The sequence below is a fragment of the Xenopus tropicalis genome, chromosome 7 (genome assembly GCF_000004195.4).
Source record: "Xenopus tropicalis strain Nigerian chromosome 7, UCB_Xtro_10.0, whole genome shotgun sequence".
NCBI classification, from domain to species: Eukaryota; Metazoa; Chordata; class Amphibia; order Anura; family Pipidae; genus Xenopus; species Xenopus tropicalis.
The window spans coordinates 43,340,301-43,353,718 of NC_030683.2; the positions used below are offsets into that span (position 1 = coordinate 43,340,301).

Here is a 13,418-nt window from a genome sequence, read left to right on the forward strand (position 1 = left end):
CACTATCCTCCTCCTTCAGTGGGGCTTCTCTGTCGCAGCTGCAGCTCCTCTTTCCCTTCCTCTGGTCCTGTAAATGAAACGGAATAATAAAATCGAGGGCTTCACATTTTAACCGTGTCAGATCTTGGGTATCCTCCCAGTTTTTTCACCCTGCTTGGGCTTGCCTGCCTATTGTTTTGTTCTCCCAGCCCCCTTGCTGTCTTTGCTGGTTTGTTAAACAAAAGGACCTTATGGGGCCTCAGCAGCAATTGCTAGGCTCATCCTATTTTTGTTCATTCTGCAGCCACCATGGGACTGGCTAGTGTGCAGAAAGGCACATGCGCAGTGAGGCATCTCGGAGCTGTCCGTTCAGCACCATGCGATTCTGAAGAGCAGAAGCTGTGGAACTGTATCCTACATTGGATCCCCGCAAGGAGGATGAGACATTTCAGCACGGTAAGCTCTCCTCATATAACATGTTGTTTCTTGCTCTGCTGATGAGGCCAGTTAGCTTGTGTTTCTATTACCTTGTGTGAGCTTACCAGAGGACAAGTGAATATTAGCATCTATGTGGCTTGAATACATATGGTACATATGGTAAAATTGTGTGGGATTATAGAACCGCATGAAATGGGCACAGGGGATCCGCACCTAATGCAGCTAACAGTGTGCACATTGCATTCAAGATACAGAATTCAGTAACAGTAGCAGTTCTTTGTAACTACCCCACCATCTTATTACTCTGGTTTCCATAACAGCTTAATTTTTAATTTAAATGCTTGATGTACATCCCTATGGTATCATCAATAATAAAGTTGCCAGTTTTCGTAAAATAAAGACAAATGTGTAGGATTTATTTTATAGTGTCTGGATTATTATGCTGCTGTAGGTCATGATTTGTGTTAATAATTAAGGGGTGTATAGAGACTTCTTTTTATACTGTTTAATAATGTGCAAGCTCAGCTTCCAGCGTGCAGATGGCCATACTAATCACAAGGGAAGTCCAACCTGTGACACTCCGGCTGCCCTTGAAATACAGCTTCCAGCATTCACAATACCTGCTGCAGCAATAGAATCAGAGCTCAGGGAAAGTTGTACTTTAACAGCAGGTGGAGTATAGGTAGAACATGCCAGAAATATACTATTAAAAGAACCCATAGTCTAATATTAGATTTTGTACTTTGACAATACTGATCATTTGCTTCATTTCAATATAAGATTAATATCAACCTACAAATCAATCTGTTTGCCTGGGTAATTTCCCTATATTATTACAAGATAGAGAATCATCTGATTAATAACATCTAGAAAATGTACCAGATGAATCATGTTTGACTTTGTTTTACAACAGTTTCTGAGCACAGATCATTATCAGTTCACAGATCATTATCAGTTACTTAAAGACACCATTGGATGCATTTGGATAAAAAATATTTTTTAAACTGTTAAAGCTGACATCTATGCAACTAATATACATCACCTCACTATGTTAACTTTTAGTATGTTTTAGAAAGGTTTATTCCAAGCAACGTTTTAAAGGAGAAGGAAAGGCACCCCCAAGTGACTTTAATCGCTTACCTTTTACCCTGGGCTGGTGTCCCTTTTAGGAGAGAACTGCACCAGCCCGGGGTAGCTGCGAGCGCCTCCTTCTTCCTGTTTCGCGCGCTTGTGCATGTGCAGTAGAGTGAAAAGGAGTAGGGAGCGCTTGCTGCAGGTACCCTGGGCTGGTGCGGTTTTCTCCTAACAGGGGCACCAGCCCGAGGTACAAGGTAAGCGATTAAAGTCACTTGGGGGTGCCTAAGTGACTTAGCCTTTCCTTCTCCTTTAACTGGGCTTTATTTTTTCTCTTTTATAGTTTTTGAATAATTTGCTTCTTCTTCATCTGACTTCCAGCTTTCAAATGGGGGTCACTGACCCCAACATCTAAAAAAAAACCAAATGCTTTATGAGGCTACAATTTTATTATTGTTACTTTTTATTATTTATATTTCTATTCAGACCCTCTCCTATTCATATTCCAGTTTCTTAATGTATGTATGTATGTATAACTTTATTTATAAAGCGCCACAAGGGTACGCAGCGCTGTACAGTCTTACAGAATACAAAATTACACACAGGGAGGACGAGTGATATAATAAATAAATACAATAAATACATATATGTATATATATATATAAGTGCCATGTGGTATGAGACACAGTAGGAAGGAGGTCCCTGCCCCGTAGAGCTTACAATCTGAATCAACTCAATGGCTGCACTGGCTACTAGGGTCATTTGTACCCTAGCAACTGGAGAGCTGGAGAATAAGATAACTCAAAATACAAAAACAATTAAAAAATTAAAACCAATTTCAAACTGTCTCAGTATATCACTCTCTACGCAATGCCAAAAGTTAAAGGTGAACTACCCCTTTAGTATGAAAAACAGATACAGGTCAAAGTTCATATGGTTACTCATGAACTCCCAGCTGCTAGATAAGAATTGCCACTAGCCAGAAGTTCACTCACAGCTCCTTATATTGCTATGTTATAATTAATATATCATGTGTTTAATAAATTGCCCAGATTTTGAGGGTACTGCATTTATCTTCAGTAGTTCAAATTCAGTGCCAGATTGTACACTTGGGTGCAGACCAGCTTCAAACTGTAAATTATTGAATTAGAGAAATGTAACAAAAATAAATATGGCAGACAGGCAAGTTTATTTACACTACATATTAAAGGGGTTGTTCACCTTTGAGTTAACTTTTAGTATGATATAGAGAGTAATATTCTGAGGCAGTTTGCAATTGGTCTTCATTTTGTATTTTTTTTTAATTTTTTTAATTAATTGATTTTTTCAGCAACACTCCAGTTTGGAATTTTAGCAGTTATCTGGTTTCTAGGGTTGAAATTACCTTAGCAGCCAGGAAGTGGTTTGAAGGAGAGGCTGTTATATTTGTGGGAAAGGACCTGAATAGAAAAATAAGTTATAAAAAGTAAAATCAGCAAAAAAATTGTAGCCTCACAGAACAATAGTTACTTTGGCTACTGGGGTCAGTGCCCCCGATTTGAAAGCTGGAAGGAGCATAATTCAAAAACTATAAATAATGAAGACCAATTGAAAAGTTGCTTAGAACTGGCCCTTTAAGGACTTCACTGGCCATTTTTCAAGCAAAGCCTGAAACATGTAGCTTGAATGACTTGCTCTGCTCGGTCTCCCATATTCCTTTTTGTGCTTTACTGGTTATAATTGTGCTCCCATGACAAAGGCGTTTGAGCCGAAACGTTGGGGTATTCTCTCATCCAGAGTATCTGCCTTCATATCTTGTTTTTCAGTTATTACACTGGGGGTATGTATTGATTTGCTTTTTGATGGATATACAATGTTTAAAGTCTGATACTTTTCTGTATCATGTTTAAATGAATAAAATGTTTTTTTAATTATAAATACCTCCCTGGGGAAGTTTTTTCTGGTGTGCAGGGTTTTTGTGGGGTTTTATAATTGTGCTAAAATCAGAAATATATTGCACTTTTTAGAAATACTCTGCTTTGTTCAGTCTTTCATAATCCCTTTCTATGCTTTACTGGTTCCAGTATCTTACTTAGACAGAGCATTAGGGGTGTAGAAAGCACTGCTTGGTCTATAAGGTAGTCATTTTCTTTCTTATCACAATAGGGGTCATATTTATCAAAGCTCAGATTTTTCTCATTTTTATTTTTTCAAGGCATGACTAAACTTCCTACACAGAATGTCAGTCATTTATCAAAAGATTCGACGAAAAAAATCACAAGTGGAAAAAACTTTTTTTAACTTTTTATATGATCGATACCTGCATCTTTATCAACTTGGCACTTGATAACTTCGTCTTTTTCGACTTGTTGCTCAATAACTATGACTTATGATATCACCCAAAAACCACAAAACAAAAAAAGACTTTGAGTTGGGGACATCTGCCATTACAACATGATTTCGACCAGTTTTAGCCGGAGTATCTTCGAGTTTTGTGGCATAATAAATCTTAAAAAAAAGTCTAGGGGTTTTTTTCGGTGAGTTTTTGGTGTTTTGGGGATCAAAAAGCCCAGCTCAAATAAATCACAGCTTAGTAAATGCCCCCCTAAGACTAATGTCACAATATACATGTTCTCTGCTGGCAGGGAAAATGCCAAAACCACTTTGTGTATATAGTAACTGACAAAAATTGTATGCCCAATGGATGGATTTTGTGTAGACAATTCAAACTTTGCAGTAGCAGTTATTTATATGCTAAAGGTGCATATAAACAGAATACAATACAGGGATGGGATCCATTATCTGGATATCCGTTATAAAGAAAGCTCCAAATTACAGTAAGTTCATCTCCCATAGACTCCATTTTAATAAAATAATTCTAATTTTTCAAAAAGATTGCCCTTTTCTCTGTGATAACAAAACTACCTTGTACTTGATCCCAAATAAGATCCTTTAGTTAATCCTTTTGGAGGCAAAATAATCCTAAAGTGTTTAAAGAATGCTGAAAGTTTTTTTTTTTGTAGACTTAAGGTATGGAGATCCAAATTAAAGAAAGAGCCCTTATCCGGTAAACTCCAGGTCACAAGCATTCTGGATAACAGGTTCCATAACTGTATATGTCAATATTAATTTACTTTAGATTACTAATTAGGCTCATTGAGCTCATTCCTAAGGGCTCTGGCACATGGGGCAAATCGCCGTAAAAGCCTTGCAAGTCTTTTTCGGCGATTTCCCAAAATCGCGCCGCCGTGTGTGCCATCCCACCGGCGACTTACATTGTCGCCAGTGGGATGGCTGGGGAAGGCAACTCGGGGAGATTAGTCGCCCGCGAACAGGGAGTTTTGTCGCGGGCGACTAATCTCCCCGTGTGCCAGAGCCCTTAATGTGATTGTAGCTTTTGGGTCTTCAGTTCACCAGATCCTGTGTGGCTTCTTTCTGCACAGCACTACTGGAAGTCACCTACAAAAAACATACAAGAAGAGATCTGAGCATAATACTATTTTTATCTACAAATGCATGTTTCTGGCATAACTTTTGATACTTGATAACAAAACACAACAATTTTTTATCTAGCTGTAACTGTATGTCTAATCTGTTTTTCAATTATTTTCCAACATTCTGGATAAGGTGATGAAACAGTTGTGTAAATATACAACCAGTTCAATTGTTTATTATTTACAATTTAATTGATGCAAGAATATGAAGCAGTCTCTTCTGATCCTTTTTATTCCTAGGGATACCATTGCATTCTGTATGAAGGCAAATATTGTAAATTATTATGTTCCAAGTGAATACCCCTACTCGGGCAAAGCACTGTAATAAATAATCCTTGAACTGCTTCTCATTGCCATACCCTTCAGATTCATGACAAGGTCTTGTAAGTAAAGACTCAGTTAAAGAAGTAAAATGTTGTACCTTAAGAAATGCCTACCAAGACATTAAGTTACATAATACTATGTTAATGACTCTAGGGAACTGCTTACTGTGTAAACTGTATTATCTACAAACACTAGCCTTTTCTCCTCTATTCATTGGCAAGTTACAAGTTACAAGCAATCAGAAAATGCATTAGGGATCATTTACCAAGCTTGAAGCAACATTCAAAGTGCAACTGCCCGCCAATAAACAGGGCTCCCTTGCATCTGTGTGAAGAGATCAGATTTTCAGTCAGACTCAAAGCATAGATTGTACCTTTAACCTGTCACTGGTACAAGTGCAAGGGATTTGTGTATGAGCCCAGTAGGCACAATTAGGACATTGGTTTCTTTTACTATTTTTACTACAGAAGCCCAGTAATGCCTTAATACTGATTTAGGCAGCACTGGTGAGGTGGGGTATTACTGTATATATGGCCATCTATAATACGGGACCAGTACTAAGTATGTAATGTGGTAAAATAAATAGTTTATTTTAACATAATAATTAAAGCTATGTGCAGGACCAGCCAGCAGGTGGCACTAAATCCACCTGAAAGCCTATATAAGGCAGAGCATTAGCCATACACTTCCTCTTTTGGGCCTGATAAGATCAGCAGACAGGCAGATGTCACCAGGTAGCTACCCAAAGCCTTGCTTGGATAGATAGACAGGTAGAAGGAGAAATTAGCTTGTTCTAAGAACAAGAGCTAGACAGGTTAACTAGCAAGGACAGCTTGGGTCCCCACAAGGAGTCAGTTTTTGGGGTAGAGCCCTAGTGGTGATTGTACACCAGATTGGGATTGTGAGTGTGTAGGATCAGGGTAGTGGCCTTGAAGAGGAGCTGTATAGATAGACTACTCATGTGAAGATTGGGCACTGTAAGGAGACAGGGGTACTGGAGAAATATTCCTGGTTGGTTTACTCTGGTTTATTGGTATTACTCTGCCCTGTTCTGCATTCTGAGAAGCCTGCTATAAAGAGGGTTCTGGTTCAAAGCATATCATGTGGTCATGCTGGTCCCAGAGGGAGACGGTAACAACCCCAGATACCAACTTTACAAGTACATACATAAGCTTGAGGTGGCATACAGTGTACTGCATGGAGGTGCACTTTACAGATGTCAGTATACTTTTCTTCAGTGTCCTTGGTCAATGGTATGATTTAGTGCGTATTACTGTTAAAAGGGGTTCACTCAGTGCTCTGGTTCCCCCTAATGCAAACCTTCTTTAGACTAACAATCAACAATGGGAGACTTGTGCATTAGATTTTTTTTCTCACAGTTTACTGCTCCACTTTATTTTACATTCATACACTTTTTCATTTGGTTTAGCAGAGTGCAGTTGGTACAGCATGCTTACATAAAGTAAGATTAAAATTAGATGTTGGGAGGCACATAGAAAGCACTGTATGTACTGTAGGTGATTATTATCTTGCATGTCCCTATGCCCACAAGTCATTATTCCCTTTTGCAGTCTTCTTACAAATGGAACATACAGTCCAGGTTACACCACAATACTCCTCCACACTTCCCTCAAATACTGTGATAAGATTATTGTTTAATGCTAGAACTGATTTCCCTGGGTATAAAGAAAAGCAGAAAATAGCATAGTTTCAGTGTTACCCTGCTCTGAACATAGCAATATTGCAGTTCTCTAGAATGTACTGTCCACATCAGATGCTGGTCGGTATAGAAGTCAGTAAAACAGTAAATAATATGATAGGATAGCAGTAGATAGTTTGCAGTGCTAAACTGTTCTTATACAGGTACATGATCTGTTATTAAGAAACTTATTATCCAGAAATCTCCATCTCCCATAGACTCCATTTTAATCAAATAATTAAAAAAATTTTAAAGTAATTTCCCTGTGCTTTGTAATAATAAAACAGTACCTTGTACTTGATCCCAACTAAGATATAATGAATCCTTATTGGAGGCAAAACAATCATGTTGGATTCACTTAGTATTTACATTTTTTTTTTTGTTGAGCTAAGGTATGGAGATCCAAATTACGGAAAAACCCTTTATCCAGAAAACACCAGATCCCAAACATTCTGGATAACAGGTCCCATATCTGTACTTCACTTAGTAAATTTCCTGAAACTGAGTAATTGGTGGAATGTGCATACAGGAATTGGACCTGTTATCCAGATAATATAAAAAAAACAAACAATAGGATTGTTTTTCCTACAGTAAGGATTTATTATATCTTACTTGGGATCAATTTTATAATCATAGAGGAAAAATATATATATATTTTTTTATTTTTTTCATTATTTGATTAAAATTACATCTATAGGAGATAGCTTCCTGTAATTTAGGATTTCTGGATAACAGGTTTCTGGATAATCATTCCAATACCTGCACAAGCAGATGGAAAAGTAGAGTGAGGAGAATGAATAAATAGTATTATGAATTGAACAGTGTTAAAGATAGTCACAGTATAAAATTACTAAAGCCACAGAGGGAATATTGAGCACACAGTTCAGGAGGATGTGTCTGCCACAAATTATTTTGAATATAAGTGGAGTGCCAGAGTATGTCCCTTCACCACAACATGTATGTACCATTGCCTTCCTGTGCTCCATAACGTCTTCCTTTACCCTCACCTATTCCGCATGCCCCAGATCTCTCCGTAGACTGCAGAATTCAAGTTTTAGGTTTCTTACTGCATTCAGTACTCTGTTTGATAATAAATTTGCTGCCTGTTGCCCTGCTGGCAAATACATTATATAACACCCATAATGTTACACGGGAGCTCAAATCGTATTTAAAATTATAGCTTATCTGGTTGTCTCTGGTAACAACGTACAATTTATAATATCTTATATATCATACCATCCTCTTCACTGAACCTGTCCATCTGCATTCCATGAATCATGAACCATTTCTGCAAACCATCTACTGCTAGCCATTCATATTAGTCATTATATTCTTCTATTTTACATATATATATCCATATATCCATTATCTAGAATGGCCGGTACCTGGGGTTTTCCGGATAAGGGGTCTTTCCGTAATTTGGATCTCCTACCTTAAGTCTACTAAGAAAATTATTTAAACCCAATAGTATTGTTTTGGATCTAATAAGGATTAATTATATCTTAGTTAGGATCAAGTACAAGGTTCTGCTTTATTATTACAGAGAAAAAGAAAACCATTTTTGAAATGTGAATTATTTAATTAAAATGGAATCTATAGGAGATGGGATTTCCTTCATTTGGAACTTTCTGGATAATGGGTTTCTGGATAAGGGGTTCGATACCTGTATATATAGATATATAAATAATGATAAATTTACAGCCAGAAGGTTTTGTTTTTTGTTTTTGCATCTATTAATATATGGGGCTTTAATGGAGTTTTTTTGAGGATAGGCTGACAAGTCATGATTTTAATATACTCATTGAATACATTTCATAAATAGTTATTCACGGAGTGAGAGTTTCCAGTACCACTTATTTTTATTACTTTTGCTGCGATTATTAATTGTGTTATACAACTGTATGTCTTAATATATTGGTGTGTTAAGTTCTAAGTGACTGAGACATCTACTTTATGAGCAGTCTTGGGTTCCTGTTTTGACAGCTGATGCAAATTCATTGAAGTATTTTCTATAAGATCTCTAAGTTTTTATTGTCTTCTATCCATGCACACAGTTCATCTAAGCAGGCCTAGAGGACACATACTGTAGGTGTTTGTCACAAGTTGCTATGGAGTAAGTATGGACACAACTCTGTGAATAGCATCAAGGCACTCTCAATTTTGCATCTAACCATAAGCGATGTGTTTGATATACTGGCCCTAGATGTTGAGTTTCTAGCAGGGCCCGTGACATACAGACTGGATGGCAACCCTAAATCCAGACATTTTGCCATGAAATGGATATTCTTTTGTCTTTGTCATTTAGCATTAAATGCCTGTGAGAGACAAGAGGAATGTGCTGCCAGGGGAAAATCAAAGAAAGTGAGTTTCGTAGCAAGGGACAGAGATGAGGGGATAGTAATGAAAAGGTTATTCTGCTTTCATTTCACCTTCAGAAGAAGCAACTGTAGATATATATATAGCTTCCATATCCATATGCATTAAAAATTAATTGTGTCCTATATTTTCTTTTGAAAGGTAGCAGTTTACTTTATATATAATATATACAGTTTATTGTATATTAGTCTGGCTTTTCCAGGTTTAACCTAAAACAGTATTGTTTTTTTTTATTTTTGCCACACGGTGGTTGAAAAACCATTGTAAAAAACTTTTCAATAGGCTCCATCGCAAAACAACTGTAAAACAACCTGCATAGGGTTGCTACCTGTCCAGTGAAAACAGCCTGTCTGGATTTTTAAATGACGCTGCAATCAGTCAGTTGCCAATTGCTGTGTCATAGCCCCGTCCCTGATGCCACTTGTCTGCCCCCAAAATGACAAAAAAACATCACCTGGCATTATGGACTTTCCCCCACAATGTTCCCACCATGCCAAAACAAAAAAGCATATTTGGAAGTTTGCAACCCTACATCTGCACCATATTTCAGTTTAACAGAATAAATGTTCCATTGTCAAAAATAAAGTCATTGCTTATCACTGTTTATCACTGATCTTAGACTCAGGAAGGCCCGGCTTCACTATCTTCAGTAGCTCAAGCTTAGATTGTTAGGAGTTGAGGAAAAATGGTGGTGCACCATTAAATTAACTTTTTTGTTTGATGTAGACATTAATATTCTGAGACAATAATAATAAGCAATTGCTTTCCATTCTTTATTTTGTGTGTTTTTTTAGTTATTTAGCTTTTTGTTTGGTTTCTCTCCTGTTTAGTATTTCAGCTACAACCAGGTTGCTGGGGACTTATTTACCCTAACGGCCATGGAGTGATTTGAATGAGAAACTGGAATATGAATTACTCAATAGGAAGATACTGATAGAATGTTTGTCTCACAGAGCAATAGTTTATTTTTTGTCTACCAGGGTCAGTGACCACCATCTGAATACTTGAATGAGGTGGAAAAGGAAGGAACATAATTAAAAAAGCTATACAAAATGAATAATGAAGACCAACTGCAAAGTTGCTAGGAATAGGAAAATCTATAACATACTAAAAGGGAACCATTCCTTTGAGACTTGTGTCTAGCAACATCAGGGTTCTGTTCTTTATATTGTTCAATACATTTCCCCTGTTGTCCAGTGCCAGTGACTACATTAAGATGTATTTTCCTAGCTCCGAACAATATCTCCCCCCAATCCATGTTTAATTACAGTGTAATATAATGAAGCCAGAGCAATCTCTGGATATAAGATAACAGCAAGATGCCTGACACTGTGCTTGTAAGCAGCAGTCTCACTGATAGATTGGATTGTATCTGCACATCCTATTGTGTTCAGCAGAATTCTCATTGGTGAGTCAAGTTCTTTAGAGAACTATGGGCACATTGGGAAAATTTTATAGAGGGCATATATCTCTTCTAGAGCAATATTGCTTGATAAAATTTTTCCCCAGCAAGGGGTGGAACTACCGAGTGTGCCCCCCCAAGGCCATGCTGACGCTCGTGCCGTTGTAAATATGCAACGAAAACTGCGTCCGGGGGGGCTCTGCTGCTTGGCCTGCACGCGGGCCCTGGCGCTGATAGTACATTGTCCCCAGCTCTCCAAGTCCAGCAGGGAAAGAATTCCACTTGATCTGTGTAAATCTGGCTCCACTTTTAAAACAATAATTCTATCAGTACACAACTAAACAGCAGTAAGTCCTCCCTTCTGATCATCTCTCTGTGTATAATAACAGCAAGAAAGTTGATGGTAATTCTCATTTGTGAATGCTCTTGTATCTCTAAGTTTTTGCTCAACTACTGTAAAGAAACATTAAATACATTACAGTTTTTTAAAAGGAAGAAAGACTTATAAGTCTAATAATTAAAGGGGTTGTTCAACTTTAAGTTAACTTTTAGTATGTTATAGAATGCCCTTTTATAATTTTTCAATTATTTGCCTTTCTGTTCTACCTTTTTCCAGCTTTCAAATAGGGGTTACTGACCCCAGCAGCCAAAAACTATTGCTCTGTGAGGCTACAATTGTTTTATTGTTGTTTTTTTTTTTTTATTACTTATCTTTCTATGCAGGCCCTCTACTATTCATATTCCCATCTCTCGTTTAAACTACAGCCTGGTTGCTAGGGTAAATAAGACACTAGCAACCAGCTGCTAAAATACCAAATGGAGAACTGCTGAACAAAAAGCTGAAAACTGAAAAACGATCAAAAATAAAAAAAACAAAGACCTAATGCAAATTGTCTCAGAATATCAATGTCTACATCATATTAAAAGTTAATTTAAGGTGAACTACCCCTTTAATAAATAAAATTGTATGTTATGCGCACATACAGTTAATCGAAATTACACACTTTTTGCAAAAAATATATCAAAACATAAAGGATAACTAACCCTCCCTCCACCCTCTGGTTTTTATTGATAGCTCCTCACACAGGGACCCTTTCCCGCTCCTTTAGGGCTCTGGCACACGGGGAGATTAGTCGCCCGCGACAAATCTCCCTGTTCGCGGGCGACTAATCTCCCCAAATTGCCATCAGAGAGCCATCAGTTGCCATCCCACCGGCGAACATGTAAGTCGCCGGTGGGATGGCACACACGGCAGCGCGATTTCGGCAAATCGCCGAAAATGCCTCGCGAGGCAACTTCGGCGATTTGCCGAAATCGCCTGTGCAGCGTGTACCATCCCTCCGGCGACTTACATGTTCGCCGGTGGGATGGTAGTTCGGGGAGATTAGTCGCCCGTGACAAGGGAGATTTGTCGCAGGCGACTAATCTCCCCGTGTGCCAGAGCCCTTACCACATTGATAACAGTGTATAAAAGTCCAGAACAACACATATCTGGGATCTTTATCTGTAACAGCAAAGTTGCATAGCCGGATTAGTGGGCACCATCTTTATCTGTGTCATATCCAGTGTCTGGATCCATGACAGTCATTGCGGAGCAAGGTAACTGGCAGTGCACACAGCAAAACTTTACATAAGATTGCATCCATCCGAATGCAATACACAGAGCTTACTGAGCCAATATATTTTTTTTGTGTTCGTGAATAGCCAGCTGTGTCCACTTTGATGAAAAATGGTGCAAAGTACTGCATTTACAGAGACCCTTTCTATTTGAGAATGCCTGTAATTACTCTGGAATTATGGGCAATAACACTGCATTGTATGTAAAACCATTGCGAGTTGATAATAATATTGAATAGTAAAATGCATAGTGAAATGTATATAAAACTGGGTACATTCCTAATACAATTTAAGGCACAGCATGCAATATCCTTTATATATTCACCATTTTCTATTTAATCCATGGCTTTTATAAACATAGATATTTCATAGACTCAGCAGTCTTTGTATTATCCTTATTATCAGGAACAGGACTAATAGGTCTCCACACAGTGGGTGGATGGGTCTAATTCCTTTCAGGAAGCACAGAAGCCTCATATACATTTCAAAAAGACTAGAACCCAGCCACACATAACCAGCCTGTAGTCTTTCCTATTTCTGTTATTTTTAATATTTTTGTGTATGTGAGAAAACCTGTGCTACTATAATATAATGATGATAATAACAATAGGTAGTGCCCATGAGGTCTTTTTTTTGTTTTAAGTTTTTTAGGAAAAACAGTAAGAGTAGAAATTTAACACTGAGACTGGGTCCAGTGGGATTTGATTCCCATCTCAGATTTTTTGAACCCAAGAGGAATTGCTTCAAGCACAATGGGAAATGCTGTTATGAAGGAAATTTCTTAATTATCCAGAGTAATACAAAATGTATTAGCATTAGTTAAAGGACAAGTCAACCCAAAAGTAATTTTTTACCTTATAAAAGAAAACTTAGTTCTATGCAACTTTTCAATATAGATTCATTACATATTTGTAATGGTTTTTGTGCTGGCATTCGGTGTGCCGCTGCACCACCTCCGACACAGGCACCCCCCGGGTTTACTTGCCCGTTCATTTGTGTGCGCCAGCACGCCAAGTGCACTACTCTTGACAAGCTG

The 13,418-nt window shown here is 37.9% G+C and overlaps 1 protein-coding gene across 3 annotated transcripts in view; it reads left to right on the forward strand.

Moving 5' to 3' along the window:
- psd (pleckstrin and Sec7 domain containing) overlaps positions 1 to 13,418 on the forward strand; it is a 320,624-nt gene continuing 307,206 nt past the window's right edge. For all 3 annotated transcript variants that reach the window (XM_031906335.1, XM_031906337.1, XM_031906336.1), the window contains exon 1: positions 1 to 435. The gene's annotated coding sequence lies outside the window, so the exon portion shown is untranslated. The remainder of the gene's footprint in view (positions 436 to 13,418) is intronic.